The 18,541-nt window shown below is 34.3% G+C and overlaps 1 protein-coding gene across 3 annotated transcripts in view; it reads left to right on the forward strand.

The window, feature by feature from the left end:
• The window catches only part of Mdga2 (MAM domain containing glycosylphosphatidylinositol anchor 2), a 765,137-nt gene that overhangs the window by 388,433 nt on the left and 358,163 nt on the right, over positions 1–18,541 (forward strand). The gene's annotated exons all lie outside the window — the stretch shown is intronic.

Genomic DNA, 18,541 nt, shown 5'->3' on the forward strand with positions numbered 1-18,541 from the left:
GTTTAACTAGATTAAGACAGTGAGTATTATTAACTCATTTATTTAGCAAAAATTGTGAGGAATAGAAAAATTTATAAAATTCATTTTGCCTACACTATCTGAATTGCTACCACTTGTTCACATTGCTGCATTCCATGACAAAACAAAACAAAACAAAACAAAACAAAACAAGAACTTCTCTTTCAGAAAACAGGGTGGCACACACCTATAAACTCAGCACTTAGGAGGCTGAGGCAGAAGGATCCTTGTGAGTTCAAGGCCAGCCTGCACTACATACTGAGACACTGTCTCAAAAAAAAAAAAGGGGAAAATTTTTTCTCTGAAATCATTCCAATAAATTTCCCTTGTGTAAATTCACTTACAGGTAATAATTGCATCATAAATAAATTGAATGAAGGAATCAACAAATCATAAGCCACCATCAACAGGCATTTTGGCATTTCATATTGTTTAATAAAGCAAAAACTGCCCTGTGGCCTGATAGGGCCCTATAAGATTTTTCTCATTATTTCTTTCTTGAGTGTTAAGTTAATTTTGGAAAACAAGCAATTTGAAACAAGACATTTTTGTTAGCAATACTTGATCCTTTTATCTTCCAGATGCATAATAAATATTATGCACTCTTAAAATCAGTAACATAATAAAGATGTTGATCCTTTCAATACACCCTCTAATTATGAAATTAGGTTTCATAATTACATGTTCAAATGATTACACATATGAACACTAATTTCTTAATTAGGGACAATTATACCAATGATGTAAATATACAGTAATTGAGTGAAGTGACTAAATCAAGTAAATACTTCTGTCAAAGAACATTAGGGGAAAATAAAAACATGTATCTTTTGGTACAATGCTTTTGAAGCAACTCTAGTATTTGGTATTTATAAAAGCATGATGTGAATGGTTTTCATTTTGCAGCAAGACTCATATCCAGTATATCTTACCTAAAATAGTGAGAGTATAAATGTATTGAAAGAGGCAGGGTTAAGTGTCATGGGAGCATTTAGGGATGTATGTCATTTATTATGACCTGATAAATTCAACATACATTTATCTCTTCTCAGTATGATATGCTCAATACTGCCAGAAAATATTAACTATTTTAATATATATGATTGTTGTGAGGATTACCAGTTATCAAGCATAGAAGTGGAATAGGTAGATATGCTTTGAGAGTAACAAAGTCTTAGGTCTTTATCATATCCTTTACTTGAAAAATACACTATACGAAAACCACTGATCACCAGCTAAAGATTCAGATATACCAGACCTTAACTGATAATTGATAAATGATGTCTGTAGTTTACCTCATGATATTGTGTATATCAGAGGACTTACTATTGTAGTTTCACTTATATATGCAGGACTTACTATTGTAGTTTCATTTTTTAAAATTAAAGAATTAAAATTAAGTGAATAAAAATCATTTAGATAATAGAAATATTTATTTCATCATATATATCTTACTGTAATTGTCTCTGTTTATATTATATCCAGCTATGTGATTTGAGTTTGTGTTATCTAGTTGTGAAAAATAAAGTTAGTAAAAAGATAACTAAGTCCAATACTTTCTATACTATGTGTACTGATTTTAATTTGAAAGAGCCAAGCCTATGAAAACATCCTAAAGTAGACCCCTAACAGTCACGGGGCAACCAACCTACTGAACCAATTTCATGTGTGTCACCGGTTTTCCTAAAAGATGTAGTATCAAGGTGTGGGGTGAGAGGTGGGTCTATCAAGAGCAACCCTATTTTGTGCTTTCAGTACAGGTACAGTGTTCTCAGAAACTTTTCAATGTGGGTCTGATTTTTAACAGTGTAATACTGTCAACTGCTAGATCTACATTCTTTCTGCCTTTTAATTACATATTGTGTTTCCTTTCATAAACTTTGAATAACTGTAGCTTTCTATGCTTCTTTAGTATTTTCTATGCCATCATTTTTCCTTGTTGTTTGAATTTCAGGACGAGCAATCCCTCTTCTTTTCTCTCTCCTGCCATCCTTGCTTACCTGTCTCATGCATATAACATATTACATAACAAATAGCTCCCATGTCCACCTTGGGAATCTAAAGCAGGAAGACTGTAAGTTTGAGCCCAGCCTGGGTAACTCGGCAAGACCCTGTCTCAAAATTAAAATTAAAGAAAAGAAAGAAAATTAAAGGAATGGGAATTCAGTGCAGTGCAAGAGCCCTGGGCTTACTCCTCACTTTTAAAACACAAAGTTGCAACTGAAGCAACTGAGGACTGACATTCAAAGTCTGATAATTTTAAAAATAAAGGACCATCTACCGATGCAAGTTTAATGTATTTCCCTTACTTATTTGAATACCAAGACTGGGAGAAGAGATGAACCTATCTCATTTGTTTGCATTGTATGTTTGATGTAAATTATGATTTACTGTCTCTGTAATACATTTCATTTATATTTTACTTGACACACAGTTTAGTATTTCATATGCAGTTCTCTCACACTTGTGAAGCATATTGATTCTAAGTATTGTGAACAAAATCTTCATATCAAGATGAAGCTAAATGGGGGCTGGGGATTTAGCTCAGCGGCAAAGCTCCTGCCTGGCAAGCGCAAGGTCGTGAGTTTGGTTCCCGGTACCGGAGAAAAACCAAAAAAAAAAAAGAAAAGAAAATGAAACTAAATGTTCATAGGGTTTTGTGGACGTTGGTGTTATCTTTGTATTGACAGATGAACTTATAATTTATTGCCAGTTAACACACTTTCATTTTTAAACTTCATAAAGTGATTTATTGGATACACTGGTAATTTGAACACTGAGTGTGAGAGCTCTTTTACGAGCTCTTGTGATCTCCACTTGAAGGGATCTCTTTCTTTGCAACTCTTTCTTTGGTTATCAATGCCCTCTTCTTTATCATCATCCTTCTGCTTCTCATTAAAGTTACTGAATGAACAAAAAATGACTTAAACTCACAGACTTACTGGTAATACAAGGCAAAGCTTATCTGTCAATATATCAATCCCACCGTGCAATCGGATTTGATAGTGCTTGTTTATAATTGCAGAACAAAGTTTTAGTCCCTGGTTACAGGTAACATAGGTGATCCAAAGAGCAATAACATGCATTTGGAGGATGGAGGCCTGGAGGTGGCCTGGAGTGTTGATGTTGTCCTTTTCCTCCATGAGGCCTGGCTTTGAAGGAGAAGCTGATGGAGGGCAAATCAGGGAAGGGAGAAGGGCTGTATCAGTCTATCAACCAACTTCAGTTGGTTGCAGATAATAGAAATCATTCAGCTTGCTTAAGTACAAAGGGATTAATCTAGAAAATTAATTCCTAACAAAAACTCACTGAAAAGGCTGCAAGGGAAGGTAGTAAGCCTGTGGCCACAGGAATAATAACTAGACTAACCCATAGGATTGGACTCCTAAGAGAACTGCCTCTAGTATTAGAATCACAAAGTAACCCTCCATCAGTAGTTCAAGAAAAATATGCCTTAGTTATGATGAAGGGACTACATAGCTCACTTTGGAATTACTGGTTGTCTTTTGTAACTATGTACATTGATTTGTACCTATCAGTGCTGATCCTTCACAGAAGACATGTCTTCCCACTTAATTTGGTTTTGAATTTGTAGTGATAGAAATCAGATTTGAAACATTAATGCAATGGACCCTGATAAATACAGTTTTGAGTTTACTGCTCTGAATTGCAAGAAATCATCCTAGGCCACTAAAATGAACACTTAAGATGGCCCTGTTTTGTGTATGGTATATGGAAAGAGCTAGTGAATGACCCATGGATGGCATCCTGTGTTGATAGCTGCTATTCTATAAAGAAATTTCTTATTCATCTACAGCCCCATAAACTATTTGATACTTACCACATTTGGACAAGGTCAGTCTCTAACTTTCTATTGAAAATTTGTATCTTAAAACTGCCAATTACTTGAAGATTATACCCTAACAATTTCCTATGGTTTGCTGTTTTGTTTTAAAATTTTTGTTTGTTTAGGCTTTAAAAACAAAACAAAACAAAACAGTCCTACTGTGTAGGTCTTGAACTCACTATGTAATCTAGGCTGACCTTGACCTCCTGGCAATCCTCCTGCCCCAGCCACTGCAGTGCTGGGATGACAGATATGCCCTGCCACACCTGGCCAAAACCAGCATGTTTTATGAAAGTTTCTTTGATACATCTTTCCCTTTTAACTTTTAAATTTTTCATCCTAGCCCTCTACCCAGGTTATAGGTTCAAATTCTTTTTTTTTTTTATTTTTCTTCTTCCAAGAAAATTCATACCCAAGGATCCCAGGCAATACTATGTGAGATAATTTGAGTTTTTTCATTTCCCTTTCAATTCAGAAAAATAATCTTGTAGAAATATAAATGTGTAGGACATTTTACAATGGCTCAGTAAAATTTTATAGTGTATTTCCTCTCTACCAAGAGGTAAAGAGCAGTCATCTATTTCTACTTATTCTTAGGGAAAGTTATCCTGTCTACTTGAATTAAAGCCACAAGAGTCAGTTTTATACTTTTTGTTTTTGTTTTTGTTTTTAAATCACCAGAGAAATATGGACCATAGTCTCTGGATTCAAATGAAGTGGGATTCTATCCTAATCCTTCTGTATAATTGTTGTGGGATCATGGGAGAATCACTTTCCTATAAAAAGCCTCATTTTCCTCAACTGTAAAATGGGAATATTTTACTTAGTTGGTATTATTTTTGAAGACTAAATGAGATAAGTTACTAACACATTTGCCAAAATAAACCCTTAAATATTTGCTCTCTTGCTTGCTTATTTACTTATTTATTTATTTATTTTATTTATTGGCTCTAGGGATCAAAACCAGGGGTAGGGTGGGCAAGCATTGTCCCACTGAGCTATATCCCCATATAGAAATATTTGCTATCTTTTAGTAGAAACACAGTCATAATAAAGCTTGTTAGAAGATTGAGACAGCTACTGATAGTGTGTTCTTGAGAAAGTTAATTAACCTTTCTGAATCTCAGTTTAGCAATCTGCAAATTGAGGATGATAATGTTTATTGGTAGCAATTTTATGAAGACAATTATGCAAAAATGTGTAGCAGAGAATCTAGCACAAGATTATTTCCTGTTTCTTCTTTTTAAAAAAAAATTATTCAAAATTAAAACACATTAAATACAAATTGTTGCAATATTTAACGCTGGCATTAATCTAGTGGGCTGAAATATTTCAAATGTGTCCAGAAACAGCCTATTCTTAATGATCAGTCACCCATGGGTACTGGAACAAGGCCACTAAAATGAACACTTACGATGGCCCTGTTTTGTGTATGGTGTTTCATGTCCTTCTATTTTTCTTCTGCTGCAATTTTCCCATCTCTTGTTGATCACCTCCAATCACCATGATGTAGAAAGGAGTTTAAGTTCTAAGCTGACAGTTAAGTATAGACGTGATTCATACCTCTGTCTCAGACATTTTTCCGTTGCTGGACGTAATCTCTGACACCCTCAGCTTAAAAGAGGAGAGCTTTATTTTACCTCATGGGTTTTAGAGTGTTCAGTCCAAGGCAGCAAGTGTATTGTGGAGGACGTTACTGAGGGAACCTGTTCACTGCAAGACATCCAGAAAGCATAGAGAAGGGAAGAGACTGAGACAAGACTATCCCCTCCCGGTCAGGCTCCCAGGGACCCACTTCCAACAGCACTTTAAGACGCCATCTCCTAACAGTACACTAAGCTACTTGACTCAGCAAAGGATTAATCCGCATGATCCAATCCCCTACCCAAACCCTACCAATGACCACAGGACACTTTTGGGGAACCTTCTAAATCTAAACCATAATAAACTCCAAGGGTTCCAAAGTGCTCGTGAATTGTGCTTTTGTTTTGTTTTTCACTTTTCAAAAAGTTGTTTACGTATTTTGGTATTGAAGTATGAACTAAGGATCTACCCACACTTTGAAAATGTAACAGTAGCAAATGGAATGTTAGTTCCAGGTGCCCAGAAAAATACAGACAAATGGATGATTCACACTAAAAGATTTGTAAGTCTAATTTAATGTGATTGGGAGAGATTTTAGATTAATTTTTAGAAAACATAAATAGAATTACATTGTATTATCTATGTGGCACAATCTGGCTAAATTTACCTGTTAGGAGAATACTATAATTACAAACATCTGCCAAGTGTATATGCCTCAAAGATAGTTCTAGTTTTTTGGGTTTTTTTATAACCATGCTAGTGATTTTTTAAAATCTCTTAAATGGCAGAAGTTCATTTGGTTACATTATGAATAAATGTAAATATGGCTTCAGTAGACTGCTGTGTTGGAGTTATTGGAACAGAGCAATTTATTTTTTTATTACATTTCTAATACTCCACAGTGCCTGTAATATCGTTCATTTAGATTATATTCTATTATAAAAGGCATTAAAGAAATTACTGCTGTACTTTCAATGAGATTGAGAATGATTTGAAACAATTCCCATTAGAAATTCATAAGGAGAAGATGGAAACGTTGTGCAGAAGCAATACTTCAGCAAAATCCTTGATTTCTAAATTTTGTGGCAAATCAATATTGATTAATAAGTGTAAAAATGCTAAGTTTAAATCAAGGAAACTTTTCAAGTTCTAGGAGAAATATTACAGTAAAACTGAAATACCATCTTGCAACTATTCCCTTAAATTATCAAAGCAGGGGAAATGTGTCTGGAAAGTACTGTATGTCCCTACAGCAGCTCTTATTATATAAAGATGACATATTGGTGATGATTAAGTTGGGATATCAAATTTTAGGCTATTAAAGGTCCAGTTTAATGATTTGTTTCACTAGTAGTTCCTTCTTTCTCTCATGAGATGCTACTCAAATCTTTTAGATGGCTTAACTGCAGCATTTCCAAGAGATGTTCTTTGCTTTATTTGCCAGGGACGTCTAGTTGTTTCTCCAATGCTATTACTGTCATTATTTTGCATTTGCAAAACAGAGCAGATGTTTTATTGACAGAGTCTTCAACATATTAAAAAGGTATTTCCTATGTTTTGCTTGAACTTTTGATGACAGTTGTACTTTGCTGCTAATTATTGTATGCAGAAATAATAGTGGTTATCATTTGCTGATGGAAGCACATAACTTCTACCCTGGAACTGGCCCGCAGTTTAAGATAGGTCCCAGATCCCTAGCTATTATATTTGAATTTCAGGGTCAAACAAGAAAAGGGAAACAGATAAATGAGCCCATTCCCTTATTTTGAAAGGAAATTCTCCAGCATACCCACATAATATCTTTGGTAACCTGGTATACAAGGATGAAGAAAAATGACCTAACAGGCACAAGGGTATTGGATTTCAAACAAACAAACAAACAAACAAAAAAAACCTGCTTGCAATTTTACTGATAATTGGGGATTTGGGCTTCAGTGAGGTTCCCACCATTTTCTCACTGATTAAAAGTGGCTCACTGTGCCAAAATTATTTCTGAAAATAATACGGTTTAGGCTGAATCCTTGCTATACTTTTGGGACAGTGACACTTTGAGACACACTAGGTAAAGGGTGCCGAAGTGACAGGATGTCATTGAACACTTGGATAGTGGGTCTGTAGTGAGCGTCCCTGGTAGGCAACTTTTCATAAGAGTTGTCATAATTTAATGTTGGTGGAATTAAACATGTCCTATCTGACTCTGTTGGGAGGTGTCTCTGAGTAATGTGTATTGCTTTTCCTCCAGATGTGGCCTATGTACCTTTTTTTCTTCTGCTAATTCTGCTTTGCATCTTTTCTCTGTAATGTATCACACTCATGCCTATAACTTTATAATGAGTTCCGTGAATTGTTCAATGTAGGTGTAGCCTTGGAGACTCCTGACAAACAAGAAAATTGAGTAAATGATTTGTTACTATTTCTTAGCTTATAAAACCTATTTTAGGTTCACTCTAAATACCATTATACTTTTTTTTTTCACAACTAAGATCAATCATATAATATGTGCTTTTATTCACATTCTCTTTCATCAAGGTGAACTGGAAAGTTTTAGATCTCAATGACTGGAAGGATGGAATTGCCAAATGTCGAGATGTGAAACACTAGGGGGATTGGTTTGGTTATGAGCGGAGATCGAGCTCTTTTGGGGCATCGTATGTGTTAACGTTGGAGAGAGAGGACATGCGGTTTATGTACAGAGGCCTGGGGTTCATAGAAGATGCTTGACATATACTACGAATTTAGTAGTCATCATTATAAAAATGATATCTGGAGTATTATTGGGTTGACTGAGGAAGTGAGTGTAGATGCCAAAGAAATGGACTCAACATTCAGAAACGAGGGAGGTTAGTAGGAATCACCAGTGAAGACCAGGAAGAATTAGCTTGTGATGAAATAAATAATCTCCTATTCACTTTACCAAAATTTTAGAGAGCATCTTTGACATGTTTTCCAATTTGTGTATGGCTAATGTAAACTATTATAATTACTAAAATTTCGATTTGATAAATCTGAAGTAAAAAATTTGTGTTTGTCATATTTGAATAAATTTAATACACTGATATTATTTTAAATCCATTACAGCACTCTGCTAATTCATTTTATAGTGTATGCCCATGCTAAAATTCAAGTAGCTTTGTGGTGAGCTACTTTATAGCTTATATTTCCCATGCTTTTGTCTTTATTCTTTCATTAGTTTTTTTTTAAAAATCATGACTCGTATTAAATAGATACATCTACATGAATAAATTTTTCTGTTTATACAGTTTATTCTAGCCTTATCAAATATTGCTAATTGCTAATTCAGTAACATTTTGTTTAAAATTTGGTATCAGAAAGTTATTGTTTATTTGTTATTTTTCTCTAAGCTCAACCATTCATGTTCAAAATATAATGCTATACTTATAAAGATGAATAGGCAAAACCACATAGGTAGATAAATAAATTCATTAAAAGTTGTTAAATTTAAATAGAAATCCTGCTGTGCATATTTCCAAATGAAAACAGATGAGTAGCTTCAACTTTCCCTGAAATAAATATAGGTTAAAAGATTAATATCTTATTTTTAAAAATTCATGTATTGCTGGTGTCTATGGAGTAGAATTTTATGCAATTCAATCTCATATTACTGGAATTGTAGTACCAGGAATCCACCCAAGCAAAAGTGAATTTGGTACTGATTACTACATCTTAGGCTTGGTTCTTTGGGCAGGAGCTGTTGAGATCAAGAACAGCACTTGCCATAATGAGCTACAGGTTATGAAGGCAAAGCAATTATATCTTAGGACTGGGGCTTTAGAAATAAATTTGGAGGGTTCATGTGCAAGTGATATTTCTGGGGAATGCCTCATAGGAGAAACTGCTACTGGAGCAAGAAAGCAAGGAAGAAGATGGATGAGGATCGACTGCCAACTATGAGTGAGAATCTGTCCCAAGAGGGGGCACTCATCATTGATTAGCTAAAAGTCAATGAGTTGGGAAGTAAATTCTTGTTTTTTTCTAAGGCTTTTGTCCTGGGAACAAAGTGATACCATAGCACAAGGACTTTCCATGAGGAATAAAAATCCCAGAGAGATGGATATAGGAAGAATAAGGGCTCTGAGAAAAATAAATGAGCACCAATGATCTGGTCCGACCTATCAACAGTTTCTTTCCATGGCGTGTGATGAGTGCTTTACAGAGGGAACTAAAAGGTGCCTCAGCACCAAACAGAACAAGTCGTAATGGATTTATGGGAGAGGGAAAGCTTTTCAATGAGATTATTTCTGGAGTACAAGAGGACATTAACTAGATGCTAAATGAGGGAAGAAAAAAGGAAACCTTTAGGACAGAAGGAACCCAGTGTACCAAAGCTCGGAATCATAAAGCCATTGAAGAACTGAAGTTATAAAATAAAGACAATAAAATTCCTAACTTTTAATTCTGTCATGGGATTAAAATCAGAGGATGAAATACAAAAACACTATTAAACTTTTAATGAAGTAAAATCCTCTTTCTGGTTTTTGGGACCCATGGTTGATTTTTCAGTTGTGCATTAAAACCACATCCTTCTCCAATGCCGTCTGTAGTAACCCCCACCATTTTATACCTATGAGAACTTGAACCAAGAAATACCTGCTCAGTTACCTCTTGTTAGAAATTGCCAGCAGATTGTATCTTTTCAGGCTGGCATCCTTTAACTGTTTTTTTAGGGTTAGCTCCCAATAGCTCTGATTAGAGATGATCCTTAAACCAAAGCAGATTTGATGATATTTATATTATTTTCCCTTTGACCACCCTTTCCTGATTAATGACTTTACTTCAGAGTACAAATAAGGGAGAAAACTTAGATTTGTGTGTGTATACTGAAGTGTGTATATGTGGTTGAACTGTGTGGTGACTGACAGAAAGTATTTTCAACAATGAATCCTTAATCATGAGATAGTAATTAAAGAATATCTGGAATTCTCAGCACTGTTAGGTCTTTATTGAGTTTGTAACATACTCTTGGGACTCAGTGAAGCCTATCTTTGATCTATGCTTCAGGTTTTTTAATATTTTCCTAAGATTATCTCAGAAAACATTGCTTTTATTTAAGTTATATAAAAGCGATGAAGTTTCAGTAGTATCACTGTATCAAAAACAAAATAGAAAACTCTGTTAGGAATTAGCCCTAAGCTAAATGTTGTGTTCTCAGCCCAAGAGGATTTTTATGTTGTTTCTTCAACTAAGGTGGAGAGTAGCAATCCAATATTATTCCCTAAATTCAAATATCTTTCTTTGTGTGTTTATGTTATTTTTATGTGGATGACTATTTAATACACTGTTGCAAAAGAATGTAAATCAAGACATATTTAAGAATTCAACATATCTCAGATTGGGACTTTTATTCCCATTGTGAGACTAGGCATCGCCTCAAATCTCCACTCTCCTGTTTTTCCAAAAGTGTTGTTGGAGTAAAGAATATATTTCCCAGGACTTTCTATAAAAGACAGCTAGAAGGTGTTTTTATCTTTTCCTCTTTCCTCCTGCTAGGAGTGGGGCATGAAGACTAAATTAGTAAGTGTTATTCTGGACCTTGAACTCAGCAACACATAGGAGGGAAAGCTCTCGAACAGCCTAAGTCTCTTAGTACATACTTAATGGAGCACAGTCATTAAATCACCACTAGATTGCTTCACTCCAGGTTTCTTTTACATGGCACAACCTAGCGTTCCTCTTGTATAAATCACCATTAATGGGATTTATCTTACTTATAGCTGAACACAGTCCTTAGCTTTATATCTGACAATCCCTCAATTTTCAACTCAGACACTGTATTTTTATTTAAAAATATGTGTTGATTATTTACTAGATGAAGTTCTGGGGAGCTAGAATTGTATTATCCTGTGGTACTTACTAGAGTTTATGTGCAGATAACCCCAAAGCCTCATGTGCTTGTGCGTGGGGCTTTGGGGAAGTGTCTGGGTCACAGGTGTGAGATACTGGATTAGTCCACAGATGGATTTATAACTAGATGTGATGTCGGGGGAGTAAAGCAGAGTGGGAAGAAGTGGGTCACTGGCTGTGGCCTGGAAGTGTGTTATACATCCCTCCTCCTTCCTTAATGGCCACTGCCTCCTAGCTGCCCTGCCATGGACTGTTTCTCCTCTGAAATGACCCTCTGCCATGCTGCTCTGCCTTGGAACCACCTGACTATGGCCTGAAGCCTCTATGAACTGCGAGCTAAAATAAACCTTTCCTCCTTTAACTTGTGAGTAGGTATTTTGTTCCAGCAACAAGAAAATAACTAGGACAGTACTTATTGCCTATCTTTTTGATGTGGTTTTGTACTCAACACCATCATGCAGATTTGAGCTATTATAGCTCAGAAGAATCATCTGGGGAAAATATTAAAATAAAGAGCAATTAGTTCTATTTTTATTGATTAACAGGCTGTAGGTTAGGACAAAGCTCAGCAAACCTGCCTTGAATTGAAATCCACTGGGTACTTTTTATTCATTCAATCCTTAATGTAGAAGGTACTTAAGCTTCATATTTTCCTCCATCTTTCCTTTCAGTATTCTCATTGATGATTTTCTACTGATTAGCGTCTCAGTAACAATTTTCCTTTTCTATTTTGAACAATGAATGAGTTTCCATATATTAACCTTTCATTTATTTACAGCTGTATTGAATCAAATTCAGATAATATGGCTTATTCTATCCCTAGTTTTTAAAAGTGTGCTAGATAGTAGGAATCAATAAGATAGACATTTTGTACATGGAAAGGGGCACAAGAGAAAGAATGGGGAGTAAAACAAATTAAAATGTGGTATGTACATATACCACATTCACACAATGCATGTAATCATTACACACCACAAACATATACAAATAAACTTTTTCTATATGGCAAACGTGCTAATAAGCTTTTTCTAAAAGTTAGATTTTCCTTTGCTTCCATTTATATGATAAAATTTTACAAATGTTTAATAAACATAAGAAAGATGTCCATTATTTCATTGATAGAAGATTCTATATATGTATTATCTATACAAATATCTACTTTGATTATATTGATTATAGATTTTAGTTCTCTTTCTTTTTTAACTCAATAAAATATCATATTGTCTAGGACTGTCTAATGCTCGGAGGGGTTTTATTACTCACTTTCCTGTCACTAGGATGGAATACCAGACACCCACAAATTAAAGGAGGAATTTATTTTGGCTTTTGTTTTCGGATGGTTCTGTCCATGGTTGGTTGGCTCCAAGGCATGGCAGCTGGGGAGTAGAGAGAGAAGGAGCAAGAATACATCCTTCCAGGTTATAGCCCCAGTGATCCAACTCCAATCATGTCCCACCTAACACCACCTTCAGCAACTAATCCACTATTAATCCACAATGGATTAATCCACAGACAAGTATAAGGTGCTCATGATGAATCCACATTCCAAAAGGCCCATCACTGAATACATGAGACTTTTGGGAGACATTTTAGATCCGAAACATAGCAGATCTATTAGAATTTCCTACTGGAACTACATGTTTCTCACATTGTCCCCTATCTGATTTTATTTAGTTTATGTCCTTAGCTATTGTTTATTTTACTGAATATCAATGAACAATACTATAGTTTATGCTTTTAAATCTAGCATTACATAGAATGATGATTTTCTTTGTTAGTGTTTTAACCACAGAGTTCTTAATAATCTTATTGTTCATAAATATTATCAGTCATAATTGATTCATTTTAGTTTGTATGTTCCTGTTTCCACCTCATCCATACTTTTGTTTCCAATCTTGGGTGGCAATATTTTCATTTCTTTGTATGCATTAGATGACAGATAGATAGATAGATAGATAGATAGATGGATAGACAGATATAGGTGCATATATATATAATTTATCTGTAGGGCATATAAAATATAGGAAAATGCATTATCATATTTCAACTTCTAAACCCAGTCTAACAGATTCTTTCAGTGGGGAAATTCTGTCTAATCACATCCAGTGTAGGACATACACTGCTCTATCTCAGTCTATTGTTCTATCTTATCCACTCCACAGACTGGTAACTACAGTAGTTAATGCATTTTGTATTTCAAAATATTTTGAAATATAGATTTTAAATATGTATAGTACCCCCAACAGGATGCATGAGCTCAATTTAATCACCTGCAGTTTACTGGATTGCTAGCTATGGTATCTTGTTTCGCATATTTTTGTCAGTTAGCCTGACTTATACCCTGAATATCTGTGGGTGAATGACTGCTTTTCCTTTCCATTATGATGAATGAGAACTTGAATGAGCACTGGTTATTGCAAGTTGGCCTCTCATCCCAACTTTTTCCAGTAAAGGTAGGTACGCGTTTTCTGTTCACAAGATTTCATAATTCTGAGAGTTGGAAATGAGACTTTTAAGGGCAAGGTAACCTCCCAAGCTCCTCCGGTAATATCAGTTAGAATTATATTTGGCTGTTAGTCACAGAAAACCCAGAAAAAGAATGATGTAAACAAGATAATAATGTTATTTCTCCACATGTAGAAGACCAAGACTATAAATAGTCCATTTCAGCAAGCACAACTCTGCAGTTTCAGATAGTCACCTTTTTCTCTTTTGACGTCCTCTAGGCGCTTTCATTCCAAATCAGCTCATGGCCTGACATGGAAGTTGGCAAAAATGTGCAAACATGTTAAAAATAGAGTGCTGCTTACTATCAGGACGTTTCTGCTTGGAATACACTAGCAAGATTATAGCTGAATGAAAGCTGAAAATGTCTTTATCATGAGTAACCATGTTCCAATTAGTGACTTGGAGTTGCATTACTATGGGAGAAGGGGGCGTTTATCATCAGGGAAGGAGAAGGCTCTGACACACGGTGTGAAATTTCCACCTCCTGAAAATCCATAGGGTTTGCTCTGTAGACGTTCTTGTCACAACTTTTATAGCTCTGAATATATACAGAGCTTTCTTTTATTATCAATTATCCATATGACTTGGTAAGTCCTCAAATTAGGTAATGTATACCTTTTCATCTATTAGTAAAAGAAAAAAAGACAGAAAAGAAAGAAAAATCTTTCCCCTCAGTGTTAATTTGCAGTCCTATGTAGTTTTTAATTTCCATATGTTTCATCAGCGAAATGTTTTTCATTTTTAAACTTACTTATGATAAACACAATACTTGTTTAGGGTAAAAGAAATTCAGCATAAATAAGTATTTAAAATTAAAAATTAAAGAAGGAAAGCATTTTTCACTATGACTATTGCCCGTCCCACTCATAGGTAATGTTAAGTTTCATGTATTTCCTTGTGTAATTCCAGACACACACACACACACACACACACACACACAAAGCTGTTTTTACACAGTTGAGAATATTCCCTCCAGTTCATTTTTTTCTCAATATTAAATTTGCATTTTAATTGTTAATGAGTACATTTAATTCAGTTCGAGGGTCCATATTTTCAAACATTCCTATATTATTTGATGCTTATAGTGTTTCTAGTGACATGCCATTACATGTGTAGTAAGTACTATCATTTTCCTGTATTCTTACATAAGGATGTGAGTGAAATAAATTGCAATCATACTTGCTGGGTCAAAGTATGGATGTTGCCATTTTTGACATCGTTCATAAAATTCTCCAAAAAGGAAAGTTGTGCAATCTATTCTTGCAGTCTCAGCTATGAAGTTTTAGGGATGTGTAAAATTCATAGCATTCTGAGTGTCAGACAGATAAAAATGTATTTCTTCTCACTTCTATTTATAGCATTACATTAAAAATTTACCAATCTTTTCACACAAATTCCCATTTGCATTTCCTTTATTCTCCTCAAATTTTATTCATATTTATTAGCACATTCATTAAAAGTATGTGTGAGATAAGTAGATAGATAGATAGATAGATAGATAGATAGATCATTCTATCTCTGGGGCACCCCCACACTGAGTCACTTCCTCCCCACAGGCTTCACTTCCCAGCATCACACCCAGCTATAAACCCATCATTGGACTAATCCAGTATTACACACCCATGGTCCGGTCACCTCCAAAAAACTGCACCTATGAGCACATGAGGCTAGGATTAGACATCAGGGTATAAGACACAACAACCCACACACATACACACATGTGGTGTCTATTTCTGTGCTCTTAACAATAAAGGGTCCTTAACATCTACAGATCTATGGGAGGAGGAGAGGGTAGTGTGATCCTCACAATGATTATCAAGAAAAACAGTATTTTGTCACTTGTTTTGCATTTACAGTGATGGTGCAAAGCAATGGTGGATTAACAGGTGGCATGAAAAGACAAAACACATGCCATCAAATTAATAGCAATCTTTGTATTCTTCACTAGCATTCACTAAAAAAAAAAACAAACAATGTCATGTCATTGATAAATCAAGAAGAGTAATCAACTCTTCAATTTTGAAAGCTTAATTTTTTTTTGTTCATTTTTGAGACAGGGTTTTGCTATGTAGTTCAGGCTGGCCTTGAACTCACTATGTAGCCCAGGCTTGAATCAAGCTCACAAAGCTCCTCCTGCCTCACCTTCCCTAGTGCTGGCATTGTACTGGGGATGGTACCACACCCAGCCCAATGTTTGAATGCTTTAAATGTTGTATTGACAAGATAAAAAGTTGTCTATGAAAAATTTCTATTGCTTATTAAAGTACAGTGGTTCTCCAAAGGAAAAGGTCTTGTGTAGTAGATTTTTGTGCTAAACTAATTGCCTTTTCCTAGAATATAATTTTTACTTATGAGGATGATTGCTGTACATACACACCATGATCATTGAAGTCTTTGACAACTGTTTTCTCAGAAGTTAATGAAATGAGTCATAAAATAACTTGACATTCTTTATGATCAGGTACATAATTCATGTTTTAAAAGAAAATATAGGATTTTGAATAATCTTCCAGGGTAAGCACAATCACATCCCAAAGTTTACACACATATCTGAAGAGATTGGTGGTGAGACTGATTATGATTCTATATATCTGTGTTTGTATCTGTATCTGTATCTGTATCTGTAGCCATATCGGTATCCTATCCGTATCCGTATCTCTATCTCTATCTCTATCTCTATCTCTATCTCTATGTGTACCTCTAGGTCTATATCTATGTCTACATCTACATCTATGTATTTATCATGTATTTCTATCTATATATACAAATAAACATTATAGAAAGTATATATGATGTGTGAACATTTGTTAAATTTGCATAACTCAGTGAATTTGTTTTCCAGATTATTAATACACAATGTTACAAAACCATTCACAAATGAAAAGCCAGTTCAAAGAACAAAATACACCAGAGTTTTAATGTAACTGAATTTAGAAATTTCATTGACATTTTAGATCATACTTTTCAAAAGAATGTTTTAGAAATAAACTTGTAGAGTTTTAATCTGTTTTAAAGTAGTGTATGTACAATTATAGTAAAAAGCTATCGAAATATTCTCCTTTTCCAACAAAATATCAATGTGGAACCAGATTTTCTTCATGTGTTGCAAACAAAGCAACATATTAATACTTGGCTGCAGAAAGTGATGTGGTAACCCACCTGGCACTGTTGCCCTAAACTAAATTTTAGAGAACTCTACAGAGCCATAAAACAATGCCACTCTTTCTGTTTTTGTATTAGAAACAATATTTTTCTGATTTAAATTGTTACTTATGTTAAAATGTCATACATTTATTATTATAATATAAAGTAAGATAATACATAGTTCAATATGTTGGTTTAATTTCTAAAACCATAATTATGAATAAATGGAATATAAATAAACAATTTGAGGTCCTCACTAATTTTGAAGAATGTAAACATATCCTTTGGCTTGTGTCATAGTAACCTTGTGTCTCTGTCTGTCTGTCTGTCTGTCTCTGTCTCTCTCCATCTCACTCTCCTCCCCTCTTACTGACTCATTTTGTATTAATAACATATTGTCCATATTTGGAAGAATTAGGTTATTCTGTAACTCTTTTATCCTGAACTTATTTTTATATTCTGGAACATTTCTTTTTCCAAATCACCTTTAATATTATATTGTGATATTGAAGGAAAACATCATACCTTAATTGGAATCATAGATAATCTTAGATTTTAGCTGAGATACATATTTTCTTAAAGGGAATTAAAATATCTCTGTTCAAAAATGTCCTTATTTGAATATTCTTTATTTGTGTACTTATAGATTTTCAAATTTATGGAGAAATAGAACCCTAGATTTTCTGAAGGAAATATTACTAACATCCGGTCATTACCATCGTGGTGATGCATACTTGTAATCTCAATACTCTTAGCGAGACACTGTCTTAAAAAAAATTTCTTTTAATAATGGGCTGAGGACATAGCTCAATGAGGCCATGAGTTCAAGCCCCAGTACTGCAAAACTGGCAAAGATTAAGGTAAAAAAACACACATGGCCCCAGTTATACCTTTTATTTTTGTAGACATATCATTAATAAATTTATAAACTTCTTGAAGAAAAGAATTCTGCCTTTTGTTCTTTTGTATATTATATGTATATAGGAAGTTTTGATTAAATATTTAATATTGCTTTTTGTTTATTAATCTCCAAGGAACATTTTTCTTTTATTACCAATTAGGGGCAAACATAATTATATTCCTACTTATAATTTTAATGATTTTTAATTAATTTTTAAAGATTTCAATATCAGGACAGCACGAATGTACATTTCATGAAGACATTGATAATGGCAGTGTTATAGGATTTCAGTGTTCAGTTTCATTTTCTCTGTTTCATCATATATGTTTGACTGGAAGAATTTATTAGCTGTTTCCCAATTGGAAAATAAAAACCAAAAATATGCAGTTCGGAGAAGAAGAAAAGTAAAGCAAAATTGTTTTTACTTGCTATTTTATATCGCTTTACAGTATCAGCCTATAGTGTTTGTTCAGGTTTTTATAGAGTAAAATACACAAAATTTAAGTTGAATGCCAGTCATTATTGCTACTAAAAATAAAATCTGTGGCACACAGCTGTGTTTAAAAGAATGGTATTGTTTATAATGAAATGTTTTAGATATTCAAACATTTTTGGCAGTTTAATGGAAATGCTCTCCTTGAAAAAGTTTACACATTTCTGCGAAAATAATTATTGAT

This window comes from Chinchilla lanigera, unplaced genomic scaffold (assembly GCF_000276665.1).
Source record: "Chinchilla lanigera isolate Chin_1 unplaced genomic scaffold, ChiLan1.0 scaffold00008, whole genome shotgun sequence".
In the NCBI taxonomy this organism is placed as follows: domain Eukaryota; kingdom Metazoa; phylum Chordata; class Mammalia; order Rodentia; family Chinchillidae; genus Chinchilla; species Chinchilla lanigera.